This window comes from Rhamphochromis longiceps, linkage group LG22 (assembly GCF_057381845.1).
Source record: "Rhamphochromis longiceps isolate RC_006_pf linkage group LG22, R_longiceps_female_GT1.1, whole genome shotgun sequence".
Taxonomy (NCBI): domain Eukaryota; kingdom Metazoa; phylum Chordata; class Actinopteri; order Cichliformes; family Cichlidae; genus Rhamphochromis; species Rhamphochromis longiceps.
In genome coordinates, this window is record NC_140577.1 from 22218235 (window position 1) to 22237517 (window position 19283).

The following is a 19283-nucleotide window of genomic DNA, read 5'->3' on the forward strand; positions in this document are numbered from 1 at the left end:
GGAGTTTATCTGTCTGCTTCATGACCTTAAATCTCCATCCAAGGCCAACAACCACATATGCATCATTGCATTCCGACGACTGTTATTTTGGCACTACGTCTATTTGCACTGTTCTCAACTGAGGAGCTGTGAAAAGCCGTCTAAACACAGCTCCCTCATACCATACAAGTCTGGCCAGCGTTAGGAAAGCCGCGTGAGTGCAAATATGGTCCAGGGAAATGGAGATGTTGGATAAGCAATGCTCTGCAACTTCATGCCCTTAGCTCTTGGGTGTCTTGAGCTTTTTTTTTTTTTGCTCTACTTTTTCACTCTACTCCAGTCACATTCTGAGGCATGTATATCTCTGTGAAATCTGTAAAAGCTCGTTTAACCCAAATTACAAAACATATTTTCTCAGTTACCCTTTGCGTTGGATAACTAGGCAGATTTTTTTTTACTTGTCCATAATGCTTGTCTGGGTTTTCTGAATCAAAGTAAATGAAATTTCATAAATAGTGTTTAAAAAAGCAGATAAACAACTTCATTACAAAGGATGTGCAATTTGGACTCTAACCCTACTAAACTACAGACAGTTTTTAGTGCTTTGAAGTAATAATTTTAACTTACACAGTTAATTATGTTACTTTTTATAATACCCCAATACTTAAGAAGATTACCGCCACACCTGGAAAGCATCCTTCATTTTCTTATGATTATCCAATTCAGGGCTTTTGGCAGGTGCTGGAGCCTATCCTAGCTGTAATGGGGCAAGAGGTACACTTTGTACAATCAATTGCATGGCTAACATAGAAGGACAGACAACTATTCATGCTCATATTCCACCAATCACTACTGAACCCAACAACATGTCTTTGGACTGGAAGAGGCCAGGGTACATAGGGAATGCCATGTACCCTGGCATTCCCCAGGGTACATAGCTTTCATTGCATGTATTCATTGGTTGAAGTTATTTCAACCAATGAATGCTCATTGTTTTAAGTAACTTTGAGTTACCATTGATACGTTGATTATATTGTACAGAATGTATGTTTCCTGTTGTGTAGTTACCTCTAAACATACTGACTCAGGCTCATTTTAATGGCAATATTGCTAGCATGTCCTCCAACAAACAACAAGGTCATTAATTTCCTTCAGAGTAACCGTTTTGTCAAAATTAATAGCTAGCTGATATTCTTATTGCACCTGTAGCTCCATTGTCACGCTCCTCTGTGGGCCACCAGGTGTTACGGTGCATGTTTAGTTAGCACGTGCTTCTTAAAATTAGCATTAGCATGTCACTTTGACTATGTTTTTGTACCTTTCTACCACAAATTAAAAATAACATAAAGGCTTTCCTTGCTGCCATTTTGGTAGCTGAGCAAGACATGTGCACAGACACTCCTCAACCTCGACAGCGCCTTAGCTTCTTGACAGCAGAAGATAAAAATCAGAAACAAATCCACCTCAAATTTACAGGACATTACAAAAAGTACTGAGTATTCTGATGAGTGACTTTGTAATTGTAATGCAATCACTTCAACACTGTATAGTATACTATATAAAAAACCAATTATCAATGCAGGAAAACTCCTAGCATGCCTAGCCTTATGCTAACATGGTTGTGCTTTGCCTGCCCACTGCTACCAATTTGCTTAATTAATAACAGACACTTAAGCCACCTAATCAAACAGCTTTTCTGGATTGTCTGGATTATGACAACCACCTGACCCACAGTTGGTTGTCATGTTCAGAGTGCCCTCTGGTGGACAAACTATGCATTATCATGGTCATAACAAGGTTGAAGGGTACTTCTATCTCTCCTTTACACTCTTTACATTTTAATTTATCAACCATTATACCAATATATTGACAAATAGCTATAAATCTGCCCCTCGGATAGACTGATACATCATTCAGACTATCTGTATACTAAGTAAACACTGATTTTCAGCCAAGACTAGCCAACCAATATTAGGTAACACCTGTGATTGGCAGTTGGTTTGCACTAATAGAATCTGAGTGACACTGCTATCATAGAGTACAGGCATACATCATAGGAATCATCATGGTCCACTGTTTACCAAATTCTGGTTTCTATTGCTGAAAAATTCCAAGACAAAATAATTAAAATCTAATACACATAAAACCAAAGCCATCTAGCTATGTACAAACTAGTGATGGGTCGGTCGCGAACGAAATGGCTCTTAGAGCCGGTTCTTTGATGTGAACGACGCTAGCCGGCTCCTTATCGCGAGCCGTGGGTTGTTTTTTTTTTTCTTTCTCTCACCCTCTCTCTCGCACTTTTTTTCCGCGTCACACTGCACGCGAGCCTTGTGCTTTACGCTGGGAAGAGGGGGGAGGGGCGGTAGTTACACTCAGTAGCACAGGAACAGAGCCAGAGGGAGAGAGAGAAAGAGAGCCAGGGACAACAACGTCATATTAGAAAGTTATAGTAATCTTCCACAACTATTTTCAGTAGTGGATGATAAAGGATTCAGAGAGTTTAATTAACCTAATTAACCTGCAGGTCCATATGACAGAGAATATGCATCTTCTTTTTGTTTTCATCAGTGTTGGGAAGGTTACTTTTAAAATGTATTCCATTACAGAATACAGAATACATGCCCCAAAATGTATTCTGTAACGTATTCCGTTACGTTACTCAATGACAGTAACGTATTCTGAATACTTTGGATTACTTAATATATTATCATTCTTTTTACAACAACATGAATGTACTATTGCTGTGTGATTTATTACTATTAATGAAAGGTCCGCGACTCCGAACTGTAGTAAAGGGACCTCTGACTAATACGGCGGGGTCCCTGTCGGCTCGTAGCCGAAAAATAGCTTTACTTTGTTGTGTGGGTCAACTTTTCTTGCGAGAGACAGAGAGAGGCGTTGAAAGACTGCTCCTTATTAAACTTATTGTTTTCGGAGGAAAACACGAACACGGTGTACAGTCAAGTCTTAATAGCTTACTTACAACTGGGCTCGTCAGGCTCTCTTCTTGGCTGCAGTGGTTATTATTATATTTACATGCTTCCAGCTCCCGTTTTTGCTCGATGACAACTCGTACCTTTCCACTCCCCTTTTTCTCCCTCCTCGCGCTCACAGACCCATAACGTGTATGGCAGTCCATTCTCCCTGCAGCACGGACTACACTGCCCATGAGGCTACATTCTTTAGAGCTACGCTTGTAGCATTCTGCCTGTTAGCTTAGCACAACAACAACAACAACGAAAAGGCGCTCTCTCACCCAGGAAACACGCAGTCGCAGAGAGAGCGTCGTCCTGTAACCATGGCAACCGTAACGCTGCCGCCTGGAACAACAGAACGTAGCTGTCAAACAAAACCCAAACAGTCCTGACCCGCGACAAAATGAAACAGTAAAGTACCGCAGTGTAATCCATCCAAAGTAACTGTATTCTGAATACCACCTTTTTAAACGGTAACTGTAACGGAATACAGTTACTCATATTTTGTATTTTAAATACGTAACGGCGGTACATGTATTCCGTTACTCCCCAACACTGGTTTTCATATTATAATTTATATTTAATTGTGTTGTGGTTTGCAGTGTTTTGTGTTGTTTCACTTTCAATTTGTAAAAGGAAAAAGCTGAAAATTTAAATAGTTAAAAGTTGAAATGTGAATAGTTGATTTTTGTATTATATAATTTATTTATTACATTTTATGTGGAGTGAATAAATAAAAGTATATTTACGGTGGCCCCTACAGACAAAGCACGTACAAACTTCAAATCACGTACGAACTCTGAAGCACGTACAAACTCGAAAACACGTAAAAACACGTACAAACTCCAAAACACGTAAAAACTCAGAAGCACATAAAAACTTTTGTTACCTAGTGGCTACACAAGCCAGCAAGTACCAACAACCGGATTTGGTGTGTGGTAATAACAGGTAAATGAACTTTTTAAAATTTTTTTATTTGACTATATATGAATACGGTGGCATGGTGGTTAGCACTGTTGCCGCACAGCAAGAAGGTCCTGAGTTCAATTCCAACACCAGGTCGGGGTCTTTCTGTGTGGAGTTTGCATGTTCTCCCCGTGATTGCGTGGGTTCCCTCCGGGTACTCTGGCTTCCTCCCACCATCCAAAGACATGCAGCTTGTGGGGATAGGTTAATTGGATAATCCAAATTGCCACTAGGTGTGAATGTTCGAATGAATGTGAGCACGAATGGTTGTCTGTCCCTGTGTGTTGGCCCTGCGACAGACTGGCGACCTGTCCAGGGTGTACCCTGCCTCTCGCCCTATGACAGCTGGGATAGGCTCCAGCGCCCCCCGCGACCCTGAAAAGGATAAGCGGAAGCGAATGGATGGATGGATATATGAATGCTTGTGTATAAATACACAAACAATACACATATGCTTTCATGGTTTCAATTGTGTAATTTAAGTGATCTAGGTAGCTCTGTTTTGGAAGTTCAGAGCTACCTAGATCACTTATGCTAGAAATGTGTTTTGGAGTTTGTATGTGCTTTTTGGAGTTTGTACGTGTTTTGTCTCTAGGGTCCATCGCATATATTTATATATAAACATATATAAATAAAACCACTTTATTATTGTTAATAATAAATTAATTAAAGCAACAAAACAACCATGAAGAGCCGGTTCGTAGCCGAGAGAGCCGGCTCTTTTTAGTGAGCCGAACCGAAAGAGCCGGTTCTCTAAAAAGAGCCGGAAAACCCATCAGTAGTACAAACCACTATATGTAATTGAGGAAATATGTTTGTGTGTAATTTTGCTAAACTGACACATTCCAGCCTTGCCCACTTCCTAATTCTGGTCTTCTCTCCCATTACTTCCATTACAACGTCACATCGACGTTATAATGGAAATAATGGCGTGTGGCATGTGTATCGCTATACATATACACATACACATAAAACTGCATCCATGCACACCAACATAAAACATTTTCTAAAGCTCATTCCTCATAAGATTTTTACAGACTGTTCAAAAACAATTACCAAGATCTACTGTACAGAGCTTGTTCTATCGACCAAGACAAACCGCAACCTGGAGATACATCACCTGTCACCTTCAGCCCACCTGATGTTTTCATAAACTTGAACATAGTCAGTGTCTCTTGTCCCTATCTCATGTTGTTATTGATAGAAATAAAAACACACACATGCACACACACAAAGTGTTGGGGTTTTCACTCCTAACACTCCAAACCTAAGTAAACATGCTGGTTTCCAAACCATACACAGTTGCGCTAAAGAGACGCGTCAGATGGGGTCTGGGGTTATGCTTTCTCAGCAACAGATGAGTGATTGAAAGGAAGAAAGGGGATTTGTGGGCAATTTACATATACGAGACTTTGAGTCACTTTGGGGTCGATTGCGAGGCGCAAGCAGCCATTTCTCTACCTCTGGATCGGCTATCATATCTCTGTTTGATCTCTTTTTTTTTCACTACTTTGCTCCCAAAAAGCTCTCGTCATGATGGAGAGTGAGATGTGGGATGAAAGGGGGGGGGGGTACAGTAAATGGGCAGACAGGGGGAAGATTTTCAGATTTGGTTGATGATGCGCATATCCGCCTCCTTTTCCTCTTTGTTGCCTACTAGTACAATATTGCTTAACCGAAAAACCATAGCAGACGTTCTCCATCTGGTTGCAGTTTGGATCCTGTGCCAGTTTGAGTAGGAGTGATACAGAGACCTCCAAGAGGCTTAAAACAACAACAGCTCACAGTCAAGGGGACTGGTTGCATATTTCTAGCTACTGGAGTAATAAACATACTCTCTCTCAGATGCGCACAGACACATGTTCAAGCACAGAAATCCATGGATTCAACTCTTAAAATGATATTATGATAATTCGGAAGTCTGCTGAATTATTACATTCTGGAGAATCTCAAAATAAACAGCTATTCCGATGGCAATACAATTAAGAATTGTGTGATGTGACAGGATGAGTATGATTGATAGAAAGTATAATATGTACCAAGCCCATGGCAAGCTCAGTGGTAGAATGTCCCGAAGTGTTTAACGGAGTTTGCATCTCCACACCTGTGGAACCAATAGTGAGCTACTGAAGTCAGATGTCCTGTGAAAATATTTGGTGGAATAAGTGAGGGATGGGGGGTGGGGGATCTGTTTGGAGGTTCATACCTAAAGACAGGCGTGTACTTTGGCTAAGGCGTAGGATTTCCATTAAACGTCAGGTTTGAGGAACAAGATAATATCTTCTCCAGAGTCTCTAGAAGCCCATCTTCACTTCTGTCCCTGTTACTCATAGACACACTCTGAACCGTGTGCTGGCAAATCTATCAGAAGGAAAAAGAAAAAGCACACGGTCATTCTCACAGGATGTATGTTTGTGGAAACTGCGTCACTTGCTATTGAGAGCCGTGGCCATCTGCATATTTTAAACTAAATGAAAAGTATAAATCTCTTTGTGGATTGAGAAACACATGTCTTCATTGCTTACGAAACCTGTTTTTTGTGGCAAATTGAATTGCTTAAAAAATGCTTGGCTTTCTCGCTAAAAGCAACTTTTTCTACTTTTTGCTTTTACCCAACAACTTGTGATATGCTTAAAGGTTTTATAAGGTCAGAGAGGATAAGCAGCCAGAATGTGGTATGGAAATGGGCCTGGTAGCATTAGGGGATTGGTTGAGGCTTTCCACTGATGAAAACACTCTCTCAGTTGCTCCCCACTTCTTTCTTTGAAGTCAGTGATGGTAACAGTTAACACAAATGATGATGTCCCCTTTGCCTTTGCAAGTATGGAGTGAATTGTAATGTTAAGGCTGTGAAGGTCTTTTGCAGTGCTAAGTTTGCACGTAAGCCATTAAAGTCAAATATTTCAGCAACAGTTGGATGGGTTGCACTGACATTTGGTCGAAGTTTTCATTTATGCTTGAAAGATGCCCTCATCTACAGTTGCACAATAAAAGAAATGGAGCCGTTGAGATTTTCCTGTATATTTTTGCATACATATAAACAGCATCAGATTTTTACACTAGTCCTGAAACTAGATAAAGATAACCAAAACAAACAACCAAAACAAAGGTACTTTGTCATCTATTTAAAGTCAAATTTGAAGTCATTTTACTATGAGAAAGATGATTCACAAGTGGAAAACACTGAAAGACTGAAAAAGTGTGGTTTGTTTGGAAAGATTGCCAAGAGAAAATGCTTCTCTCTAAAAGAACATGGCAGCACAGCTTAGGTTTCCAAAGCTACTTCTGAACAAAAAACAAGAACAATGTTCTTTGTGGACATGTTTGGCCATAATGCATAATGCATGACTCACAGCACCACAAGACAGAATATCAGCACAAACACCTTATGCCAACTGTGAAGCACGGTGGTGGAGGTGTGATGATTTTGGCTTGTTTTGAAGCCATTGAGTCCATCATAACATCCTCTGTATACCAAAGTATTCTAGTCAAATGTGAGGGCGTTTGTCTGACAGCTAAAGCTTGGCTGAAAGTGGCTTGTGAAACAGGACAAAAATCCCAAGCACAGTAGGGTGGCAGAAAAATAAAAGAATCAAGGTGTTGCGATGGCCCAGTCAAAGTTCAGACTAGGGATGGGTATCGTTTAGGTTTTATCCGATACCGGTGCTAAACCGGTACTTTTGAAACGGTGCCGGTGCTTAAATGGTGCTCAAACCAGTGCTTAAAGAATGGAGAACAATAAATTGGTCCAAAAACCTCTCATGTTCAGCTGTTTTTTTGTAAAAAAAAGATAGCAATGTTAGCCTTTTCTGTAGCTATAGGGGATTTATGGCATCACTCTTGGCTGGAAGCAGTGCTTAATCAATGGAAAAAAACACAAACTTTGTCCAAAAACCTCTCATGTTTAACTGTTTTCCACTTTTTCTTTGGTCATTTTACCCTTTTTGGCCAGGGTGAAGGGAGTATCTGCCATCAAACAAGAAGACAGCTGCATGTAACTACGATGGTGTTTGCTAGTTCACCTTACATGCATTAATGTAATAACGTGGTTAGCCTACTCAGCGTAAATTATACACGAACAACATTAGGCTACTCACGCAGAGAAGAACGGCTGCTGCTGCCATCATCATCCGTCATCATTTCTGCTACACTGGCAGGGCTAGGGGCCAGGACTCTCCTCTTCGGGTTTTTGGGGGATGTTGCTAACTCCGGGTCGATAACAGGCACCATACCCGCAGTAGATGTGCTCGGTGTGAGGTCTCGCAGCAAGCTATCAAAAACGGCTCATTTCTCGGCTTTTTAAAAAAAAGCTATGGCATGTTTTCTTGTTGTTCATCAAAGTTGCATTTACCTTAGTTTAAGACCTGTCAAGGAACAGATCATTTCTTGTTATACCTTGAAAGCCTCAGAGCCCAGTAGGGGTGAACTTTCTTTTTGCCAAGACTTTATTTCTGTCAGAGATAAAAGTATTTGAACCTTAAGTATTAACATGTAATTTAAAGGTAAAATTAGAATCCAGTGCTTTTCATCAATGAGATGACAGATGTGAGTGTGCAGCCTTTGTTATTTAAAGCACTTGCAGTTTATCAGTGTTTTGTTTGCAACACACTAAGGAATTTCATCATGCCATAAGAAAAATTCTGACTGACTTCAGGAAAAGGGTTGTTGACGCTCATCAGACTGGAAAAGGTTACAAAACAATCTCTAAAGTGTTTGTTCTGCACTAATCCACTGTGAGACTGTACTGTACATATAAAGAAGAAAATCCAAGACCAGTGTTACCCTCCCCAGGAGTGGTCAACCAACAAAGAGGCTAGCCTGGATTCCTGGTCACAAAGGAATCCAGGGTAACTTCTAAGCAGTGAAATTCCTCTCTCAAGTTGGCTAATTTTAAGGGTCATGAATCCGTCATCAGCAGTAAAACAAAAATGGGTGTGCGTGGCAGGACAACAGCTACTGCTCTCCAGAATCAACACTGTTGACGGGCGTTTACAGTTTGCTCAAGGTCCTGTAAACAAGCCTTTTTCTTGCAACTGTATGCAGACACTCATGTTTCCCAGACAGCGTGTCCTGAAATGTTTGATCCTCACACTTTCTGTTGATCATCCACCTGAGGTTGATGTTTTTGTTCGTGACAAATGGCTCACCTTTGGTGATATCATTTGTTTACTGTGCTTTTTTTTTGTGATCAACATTTTATTGATTTAAAACAGGGTTGTGGGAAGGGGGTTGGTTCTGTGCTTTATGGCTAAATGCTACTAATAGATAATATTATTCACACAAAGCTAATTAGAGTAACACTGTGCCTAAGAAAGTGTAAAATGCCAGCCAGAGGTGTGAGGCATATCTATTTGTCTTGTGGCTTGCAACTCGTCATTTCACACTGCATTCATTCAGCCTACCTGGGGCTTTTATTTCTTCTGAAAACTTGTATGTGGATCCACAAAGACTGATTATTTTTTCTGTCTTAGCTGGAATGAGTCATACTTTTTGGACTGCTATAAAAACTGAAGATTTATTCAGTGTATCAGTAAATAAGACAGAAATATAACAGTCAAACACTAATGTTTAAGGCGATTTTAAGGAGTGATGTTATGCCTTCAAAAATACATTGAAAGCACAACATACATGAACATGGGAATTTTATCCACATTTACATTACATCAGTCACTTACATGTGTGTGCAAAGAGAAGTACCATTCTGCCTAAAGGGGGGTGTCTACAAAGTTTAGCTAAGTGACAAGGGTAACAAATGTGATCTGTAAAAGTTGCTGGCAGTGGGATGAGATTTGACCTTCTGAAGTGCTTCATAATTTCCCAGGTCATGGTGGGTCACAGGGTATGCACAGTTGGAAGTGAGGAGGCAGTGATGGTCTGGTGGCTTTTGACTGACAGGTGCTGGGCAGATGGCGGCTGATAAATGTCAAGATGGAGAATGGTCTGAAGGTTCAAAGAGAAGCTTCAACTTTGCCTCCTTTTAGAATGGTAAAGCATGACATACTCCTCCCTGACGTAGACTTTTAAAGTCTTCCAGAGAAGTTAGAGCAGAAGGTATGAACAGAAAACGGCTACATCTCGACTACAACGCTAATGCTGAGCTGTCAATTCATGTTTAATGTGTCAGGCTCGGATTAGAGGTAACAAAAGCCCCTCTTTATTTTCCTCCCGTCTTCAGTCACTAGCACGGAGCCACCAGTGGGCAGAAAGAGGGCGAATAACTCAGTGGATCAAACCCCCGTCTAAAATTGTGGCAAAGTGCCGGGCTGCCCCATACCACATAACTCTTCCCCTCACCCAGACTTTAATCTTTATTTCACTTTGATACCAAAGACAGAATCGCTAATGTGGGAGGAATGGAAGAGGAAAGGGAAGGAGGTGGAAAGAGAGGGGGAAGGGGCAGTAATGGGGGAATAATTGAGTAATATGGTTTCCAAAGCTGTATTATTTTTTCATGAAGCAGAGAAACGTATTCAAGTCTGCAGATCAAAGGAAGTGAAGCTTTTTATGTTCTCAGACCACAGTGAACGAAGGAGCTGAGGTTTCCCGCAGCGGCCTGCTCTCTGTCATCCAAAGAACTAGAGCAGCTTTCCCCCGTCTGCCTCTCTTCTTTCTCCACTGTCTGTTCAGTCCTCGCATTTAAGCCGCTGTGTCAGTTGCTGGAAGTGGTTTCTTGGCGTGGCAGAAAGCAGTTAAAGTCCTCTAATCAGCATGTAGATGATATCTTGTGTTCTGACAGTTAAAAAGGCACACTGTTAAACCTGTCAGCCCTGCAGACCTGCACTACTATCTTTTATTTCCACATGAGAAAGAATAACAAGACCGTCTTGAGAAAAGCTCCAAATAAATCACGGAAGAACTGACTCGCTCTCTTTCTGTGGCTGTTTAAGTGTCAGGTGTTTAACAGAACATAACTTCTGCTGTGTGTAAAATTTGACAGATCATTAACACGGGTGTATCCCAGAGGAAATGACACATTTTCTCATCTATGATCTCACTCACACACTTGCGCACATGAGATTGGAGGCATCTGCCCAGGCAGGGCAGGTTCACCCTAATCTGACTCACAGGACAACGCTTGGCCACTTGGACCCTACTTCACTTTGAGTGTGTTTGCAAACCGACAACTTGTAAACAAACAGGGTTTAAGAGGGTTTTCAACATCCACTTCTTCCCTCAAATCCTCTTCTTGTCCTGCCGGTTCCTTATTTTGGCAGGTCGGTCATTTAGGTTTGTTTGGAGTAAAAACATTGCATCGAGAGGTTTGGTCCACTGGAAGCACTGAACATGACTTCATGAAGGTATACCTTTCACTCTCCTTGCTTTATTAATGTTCCACATTGCGTAGAATGTGTCATACTGAACAGAAGACTCTTTGTGTTGGAATGAATGTGTGGTAATGAACCTTTCTGGAACTTCTTTAACTATTTTCATCCACTTGAGGTCAGCAATCAAAGTTGTAAACACAATGCTGTCACACCATTGCCTCTTTTGTATAGCTTATAGTTTAGAAAATTCCTTTTTTTTTTAGCCTTTATAGTAGCAAAATGATGAAGTCTGAACAGGAAGTCTAGGAAAAATTGTAGCGGAAGACATGCAGTACCAGAGTCAGATTCGAACATCAGCATCTGCTTAGCAAAATTCCTGCCTATTCATGCATTATTTGAACCTTTCTTCCCCAAAGGAAGTCTCTGATTTTTCAGTTTAGTCGATAACTTTATGTGACTGCTGTTCGGCGCTGGCATGACATTATGCAGGTAGCATTTTTAGAGCTATTTTCTGCAATGATCTTCTGACAGAACAACATGTTCATCATCCAAATACTTCAAAGGTATTTTCTCAAGACGTGCACCTTGCGCTGCCTGTAAAGCCCACAGCCCCAATCTCTGTCTGTTTTGATTTATTCGGTCTGGACAGGGTCTGTTTTAGGAGCCTGGCCTCCGCCGCCTCGCTGCATCGGGCTGTCCTCCCCCGCTGCTACTCTAGTATCCAAGGATGTATCTCATTCTCATGTCTGTGGTGTAAGTTTTATTCCTCTCTAATTCTCATATTCCTCCCACCAATCCTCCCGTCCCCTCCAGCTGCCAAGTGCAGACAAAGAAGCTGCTTCAGCCCTCTTTTGGTCTGGTGATTATCTAACTGAGGGCCCATCAATCTAAACTAACTCCAGACTCGAAAGAATGTCCCCTTCTTCTTGCTGCCAGGTCTGAGATAAACACATATCTGATCTTTAGAATCAGCCCTTAATGAACCATTAATGCATGCGGACTGATGTAGCCTTCGCCTGCCTTATCATAACCTTCCAAAACGGAGCTCCATTATTGCTCGATGCACTGATACAATCTGATTAAAAGCAGCAAGCACAGATCCTACTATTCAAAACCAGAGAAAACGTGCCGAGTGTTGCTTTATTTCCTCCTAATTTCCAACCATTTGCTACACAATGCAAAACGAGACGGTTATTATTGCGTCTAGCCTCACGGTGGTTGAATGTGCTGTTTTATTGAGTCTTGGCAGCGCTGCAGGAATTCTATGAGGCAGGTGAACAAGGAAATGGAGCTCATTCAACACCACGCAATTATCTGAATGTTTGTTGTCAAATGCTTTCCCCCCCTTTCTTCCTGATGGGCAGTGCTCGAGCTTGATTCTTGGGCTCAGACCAGGCACTTTATAGTCCATGTAACCATACATTTTTTGTGCTTGCAGCAGTAACAGATTCCTAAATTAAATCAAAGTTTGCACATACAGGCCTCACATAGCATGCAAACATGATAAAAATGCTTTAACAGAGATATATAAAAGTTTGCAGATTTTTTTATCCATTCCCCTGAACTGGCCCTGACTGACAACGCCGTCTTTGATCTGCTCATTATATCTTGTCTCATCTGGAACATTCCTCTCTCCATGTGTCTGATCACCTCCTGATGATTAAGACTATGAGATAAGAGAGAAAGAATGAGGAAGGCTTGGTTTTAATATAAAAAGAAGCCCCGATGTAATCAATTGCAGGAAAGAGAACTAAACAGGGAGTCACCCTCATTGAGTTATTTGCCAAGAGAGTGGAGGGTTGTTGACAGAGCAAGGAGAAGCAGAGTACCAGAGTGAGGCTGAGTGATAAAGAGAGAGCCCACCATCTTTTTCTCTTTTTAGGTAGGAAATATTGAGTTAACCCCTGTATACTTGAGACATGTTTTCCCCTGTCCTCCTTCAAGCTTGAGTTGATTTATTTCACCTCATCCCCTCGGTCTCACACTCCATCGTCCAGCATCTCCACGTTTTATTCTGTCCCTTGTTCACCTCAGTTCAGCTCAACAGACAGGAAAATGCACAAGACATGACAGATGTTAGAGAGCACGCCAGGAGAGTTTAACTGCAACTTTTGTTGAATGCAATCGGAGTAATCTGGTGCAGTAAAGGCAAGCGAGCAAGCTGCCATTTTCAGAGGAAGTTCATTTTCCCCCAAATGTTTGCCAGGGTGAGCTGAAATGCTGCCTTGTATCTTTTTTGTTTTTTGTCTTGGCCTTATTGAAGCAAGATGCGGTTCCGCTGCCAAACTGGCGTATCTCTGTCTGTTCTCAGGTCCTTGATATTTAACAAACGCATCTGCAGAGCTGCACTTGATCACGAGGAAATTAGCAAGCTGCTCGTCTGAGCTATCTTCAGTGTGAAATCTACTATATGTCAGCTATATATAATCCAAAATGATTTGAGGTAAATAAAGGCGTTGGCTTTTTCTTTTCTTTTGGAAGTTTGTTGCCACAACATTGCCAGGTTTACATGTCGGGATATTTTGGATTGACTGAACTGGAGAGCAGTGCACATGTTCTCAGGGAAACGTCTTTAGTGTTCAAGTATGATTGAATCCGAGCCACACATCTCAAAATGCTGTATTATTTCTCTATTTAAATAAATGTATTACTGACTTTTAAAAGGTGGCACACGGATATTAAAGGCTATTTTCCCAAATAAATTACATAAAACAGGAGAGAAAAGATCAAGGATGTAACATTTACTTTACATTGTGGGATACATATAGCCCACTTTGGTCTTAGGTGGGCTGGATCAGTGGAACTCCCCTTTCTTTTCCCATTCTCCTTCTTATTTCTTTTATACATGATAAAGAAATGCCAGTATGGTAAATGAAAAAAAAAAGTGTTAGTATGACTTAAAGTCTAAGAAATAAATGTGTAAAGGTATAGAAAAAGAAAAAGAGAAAGTTTCAGTTAACTGACAGAAATTATTATTATTTTTTTTTACTTTATACCCATCATAAAAAATCTAAATAAAACAGAAATTTCTGTAGGAGATTGTAAAAAACCAGGATTTTTTCTGTCCTTTAATTGTTTATATATTACTTGATTACTTTGGTGTCACATGAACGGCCATGGGGGAAAAGTTGCAAAACATATTAAAACACAATTTAAAGTCCAAAATGTATTGCCTTCCTTTTTTTCCCCCAAAGGCATCCAGTGGGACTGATCGGACTCTTTGCTGGGCCAATTCTGACCCCCAGGCCTTATGTTTGAAACCCCTGGAATAGATGATAATAAAAGCTGATCTATAGTAAAGTATGTATTGCATAGTATGTGTTTTCCCGTGCGTTAAACGTGGCTTTCACTGTAAATTCACCAGAATGCCAGAACGTATTTGACGCTTTTTGTGGGACGACCAACACAGACTCGGTTTAATGTGGACCCCCATTGTTCAAGCTAAACTCAGTAGGGATAGCTCAGTAGGTAAAGTGGTCGCCCCATGATCGGAAGGTCGGCGGTTCGAATCCACTTAACGGCTACCCTGAGGTACCCCTGAGCAAGGTACCGTCCCTACACACTGCTCCCCGGGCGCCTGCTTAGTGGGCTGCCCACTGCTTCACTGAGTGAATGGGTCAAATGCAGAGAAAAACAAGTAATTTCCCCATGGGGATCAATAAAGTATCCATTATTATTATTATTATTATTATTATTAAACACAGCTTTATGTATGTGTCGAGTACACAATGTACAGTTTGTAGGCACCTTGAGGCTTTATCTCAGTGTGAAATCACAAACTAAATCAGACATCTAGTAATACGCAGTGGTGTGAAATAGGACTGGGCACAAACCCAGCTCTGCACTCTACTTGTCATCGTCTGACACTTCCCAGAGCTCCTAAAGCCGTCTAGTCTGACCCGGGCTTCTCCTGTGGCTCTTATAGCCTTCATAGGAGCTGGTGTGGGCCCACTGTACAATTACTCAAACGGGACATATCACTTGGTTTTCTTACAACTTTTACACGGCCCAGTGTGTGAGTTTCAGCCGCCAAATAACTCATTTTATGTCTTTCATACTCAAGAAGCAGACTGATTATGACTGCACAGATGTAGCCACACTAAAAATCCCACTTATCACATGCTTGCTCCGCTGACACTGATCACTCGAGTTAGACACTGGCTGGAAAGTCTAAATTCTAGAGTGAAATGGGAATTATGGCAGGATTCTAAAGTCCTTCTTGCATCCCACCCTTTTAAATTTCTTTCAATTGAACTTTAATGTCATCTTTACAACGACATACATACTCCACCCACACAAACACAGATGCTTGCGCACACAAAGCTTTGTTTATACAATCCACCAGTAGATTCGGGGAGGTGTGAGGCCAGAACTGGCAGGATCTTCTTACATAGCCAACAGTTATAGCCAGCAGCTAATAAAGACTTGCATTGATCCTGATGGGTGGGGTGGGCTTCAGCAAGGACCACAGTCAGAGGGGGCTGTATGCTGGTGGTCTGGTTCATATGCATGTGTGTGTCTGGTGTGCTTTGTGGGCTCTTTTTAGCTGGTTATGTCTGAAGCCTGAAAGAACCAGCTGGAGTCAGCGGTGTTTAAAGTGAGTGATCAATCAAACGAGGGCCAGTGAATTGTTAATGGTCCTCAACTGGGATTCAAACCGTCTAATGAATATCGATTTAAAACATGTGGGTGGCTGAACGAACAAGTGATCCTGCACAGAGGGGGATTTAACAGATTCCTCTCTGCCCTTAAATGTTTAGAGAAAAAAATGGAGGAAAAAAAGAACCAATTTGGTTCCAGGCAGCAAAACTTTCATCTTTCGCATCTATCCATCCATTTCTACTTATCTATTTAGTGCCGTAGTTGAGCTGGAGCCTATTCCAGCTGGCAAAGTACATGCTGGACAAGTCTCTAACACAGACAGCCAGAGAGCCATTCATACTCACATTCACACCTACAGCCAATTTACCAGTTAACCTAATGTGTTTAGATGTGTTTAGATCTCTGGACTGTGAGAGGAAACTGGAGTACCAAGAGAAAACTCACTCAGGGGTGGGGAGAACATCCAAATTCATCCATCGATCCATTTTCTTCTGCTTATCTGCCGCTTGTTCGTGGGGGCAGCAGTCTAGGCAAGGATCTCCAGACCTCCCTCTCCCTAGCTACCTCCTCCAACTTAGGGGAAGGATGAGGGGAAAACCAAGGTGTTTCAGATGAGATGCAATCTCTCCAGCGTGTCCACACCCACTGGGAATGAGTCCGACTTATTGCTGGCTATGCTTACCAGGCTCCTGCAATGGTTATACAGGGATTAAATGACTTGTAGCAACAGGTCAGATTGTTGTCACATGTAGATTTGTTGGGCAAACTTCCAGACACCCTCAAAATTCAATTCAATTCATTTAAATTGATATCGCCAAATCACGAAACCTTTGCGACACCAGGAAGCAAAAACTCCCTTTTAGCAGGAAGAAACTTCCGGCAGAACTAAGTTCACAGGAGAGACAGGAGGAAGAGTTTAATAATGCAAAGTGGTGTATAAACAGCCTGAGTGTGAAAACAGGTAAAGAAAGATAAAAAGTCACAAGAGAAACTGTCAGTCAGGGATCTAAACCCACAATGACTCAATAATGCAGTTTGGGTTACACGTATATTCTGTCATATTATAGACAAGAATTTACAATGTACTTTGTGTTGTATCGTGATAGTTTCACTTATAATAAGTTACTTCAAGATTCTCACCTCTAAATAAAAGTGTTAACACCACTATCATGCTAACAGCAGCAATGCTACAGTGAACAAGAATTACTTTTAGAGTTTACCGAGATATCACATATTCCCATCACCTAACACCTCCACACAGTGTGTTAGACCTTTAGGAAAATGCAACAGTTTACTTTAAAGGTTATTTCCTGTTTTTCTGTTGACTATCAAGAGGAGTTTATGTCATTGTAATCTAGGCTTCAGTCTTCAGTTTAGTCCAGGAACGTCCAGGGAGCCTGCAGTTACTCAAATGCATGTAGTCGTTTTCTTGTTTCATTTAATTTAGGGTCCCGGGCTGCATTTATTTATTTATTTAGTTTATGGCGCTATGTAGTATCGGCTTAGATTAGCAGAAAGGAAAAAGTTAAACTTGAGTACCAACCAACACTGAAAAATTCCAGTAGTTACAATCAACTACTTTAGTCTTGTTTACATGCATTTACATATACTTTACATATATTCAGGCCCTAAATAAATAAGAAATGATGAAGCTCATGCGGGCATGTGTATTTACAAACTGCAGATTCATTCTTCTATTTCTGTGTGACGCCAAACAGCAGAATTTATTTCTCCCTGTCTATTGTCTGCTTTTCGGCTGTCTGTCCGCCTGCCTGCAGAGAAGCCCATTCAGATGGAGCTCAGTCAGTCTGTAGAGCAGTAGCCTCCAGCTTAGAGGCATTTCAACTCCTTCAGGGGGATTTGACCAAGATTTCCTGCCCCTTATTAAATTATAATCTCCCTTCTGCCTCCGCTTCTCTCTCGCCCTTGCTCCATTTTCCTCCATTTTGGACAGAAAAATAGGTCTCCCTCTTTGTTTCGCTGCCAACTGATTTGTGTATTTGTGTGCGCTTGACACATGCGCGTACGTGTGAATCTGTTTCAGATGCAAGAAGAAGCAGTGTCCATCTGAAGTCGCTCAACAGGGAGCTCAAGAGCCAAACCTCTTCTTTTTTATTTCTCTTCTGCAGCTCCCTGTTTTTCAATCCGCCCCTCGTTTCTTAATGACTTCACATCTCCTTCACAGCTTCTTGTTTTCTTCTCCCCGTCTGTTGCTTCTATCTTGTTTACAGTCGAAAGACATATTATTCTTTTTCCTCGTCCCTCGATACAACCACAAGTGTAATCTTTGACAGTGTGATCTGTTGTTGCTCTCCGTTTTCGTGGAGTGTCAAACTGTGGAATCCTTTGATAGAGACAGACTACCAGAGGATTTTTCTGGGCTTTTCCTTCCTGGAAATTAGCCCCAGCTACGTGCAGCTTGGGACTTTTTCCAGTCTTGGCAAAAAAGAATGGAACAATTGATGGTTTGTGATTGTTACGGGTTTAGGCCCCTTATTTCAGGGCCCCAGAACATTTCTCACCTTCAGAGCCCCGAGTCTTAAATAGACCCATGTGCTTCTTCTCCACATGGGCTTTGAGCCCTTGCCACAGCCAGCTTTGACTCTGGATGAACTGCCACCGTGAATATTTTCTCGCATAGCAATAACAAAGCTGTATAGCAAAAACCTCACTGAGAAACTCATTAAAGGGAAATTATGAATCATCTGCAATTATAAATCATTTGAAAGGTGGCTTATTTTGAGTTCTTTTATTGGTCCCGGCTTTGTCAGTTTTCTGTGCCTTCCCTGACCTCTGTCTGCTGAACATTTTAAAGGCGCCATTATGGCAGAAGCAAAGCCACCCACCCAGTGAAGGGAACAAGGTAACAGCTACTTGGAGACACTGGCACAGAAGCAGGAGACATAACACAGACCAAACCCAGCCCATTACATTAAAGACATACAGATTACTGTGTCCAATCCTTGATCCTGAACTACACCATCCTGTCTGAACAAATACGTGTTCACTAAGCCCTTCCCCATCAGAGTGATTATACTATCCGAGTTATTCACCTTTTAAAATGTACTGTATGGGCCTATAATGAGACTAAGAATAAACCATTTTGCAGGATGCTTTTTACAGCATTTTTACAGCTTCTAGAAAACCAAAACCACACATGTACATGTACACATGTACATTTCAATTCCTTTAATTTTAAATATGTTTATATTGTCTATCCTGTAAAATAGTCAGATGTCTATTCATATTAATGTACAGAATTCACCTGCTTGCTGCTACTACTGCACATTCACCCAATGTATATTCTACATATATATATATATATATATATATATATATATATATATATATATATATATATATATATAATGTTTTTCCTCTACACCCCCCCCCCCCCCCCCCAATTTTTTTTGCACATGTCGAGGAGCATGTCAGGCTACATTTCACTGTGTGTTATACTTGTATAACTATGCATGTGACAAATAAAGAACCT

The 19283-nt window shown here is 41.2% G+C and overlaps 1 protein-coding gene across 3 annotated transcripts in view; it reads left to right on the forward strand.

Annotated features, from left to right (window-relative positions):
- col8a2 (collagen, type VIII, alpha 2) overlaps positions 1-19283 on the forward strand; it is a 53007-nt gene that overhangs the window by 16286 nt on the left and 17438 nt on the right. Inside the window, exon 1 of one of the 3 annotated variants that reach the window (XM_085396290.1) lies at positions 11128-11221. The exons of the other annotated variants lie outside the window; for them this stretch is intronic. The gene's annotated coding sequence lies outside the window, so the exon portion shown is untranslated. Of the gene's footprint in view, positions 1-11127; positions 11222-19283 lie in introns of those variants that run through there. 3 annotated transcript variants of the gene reach the window in all.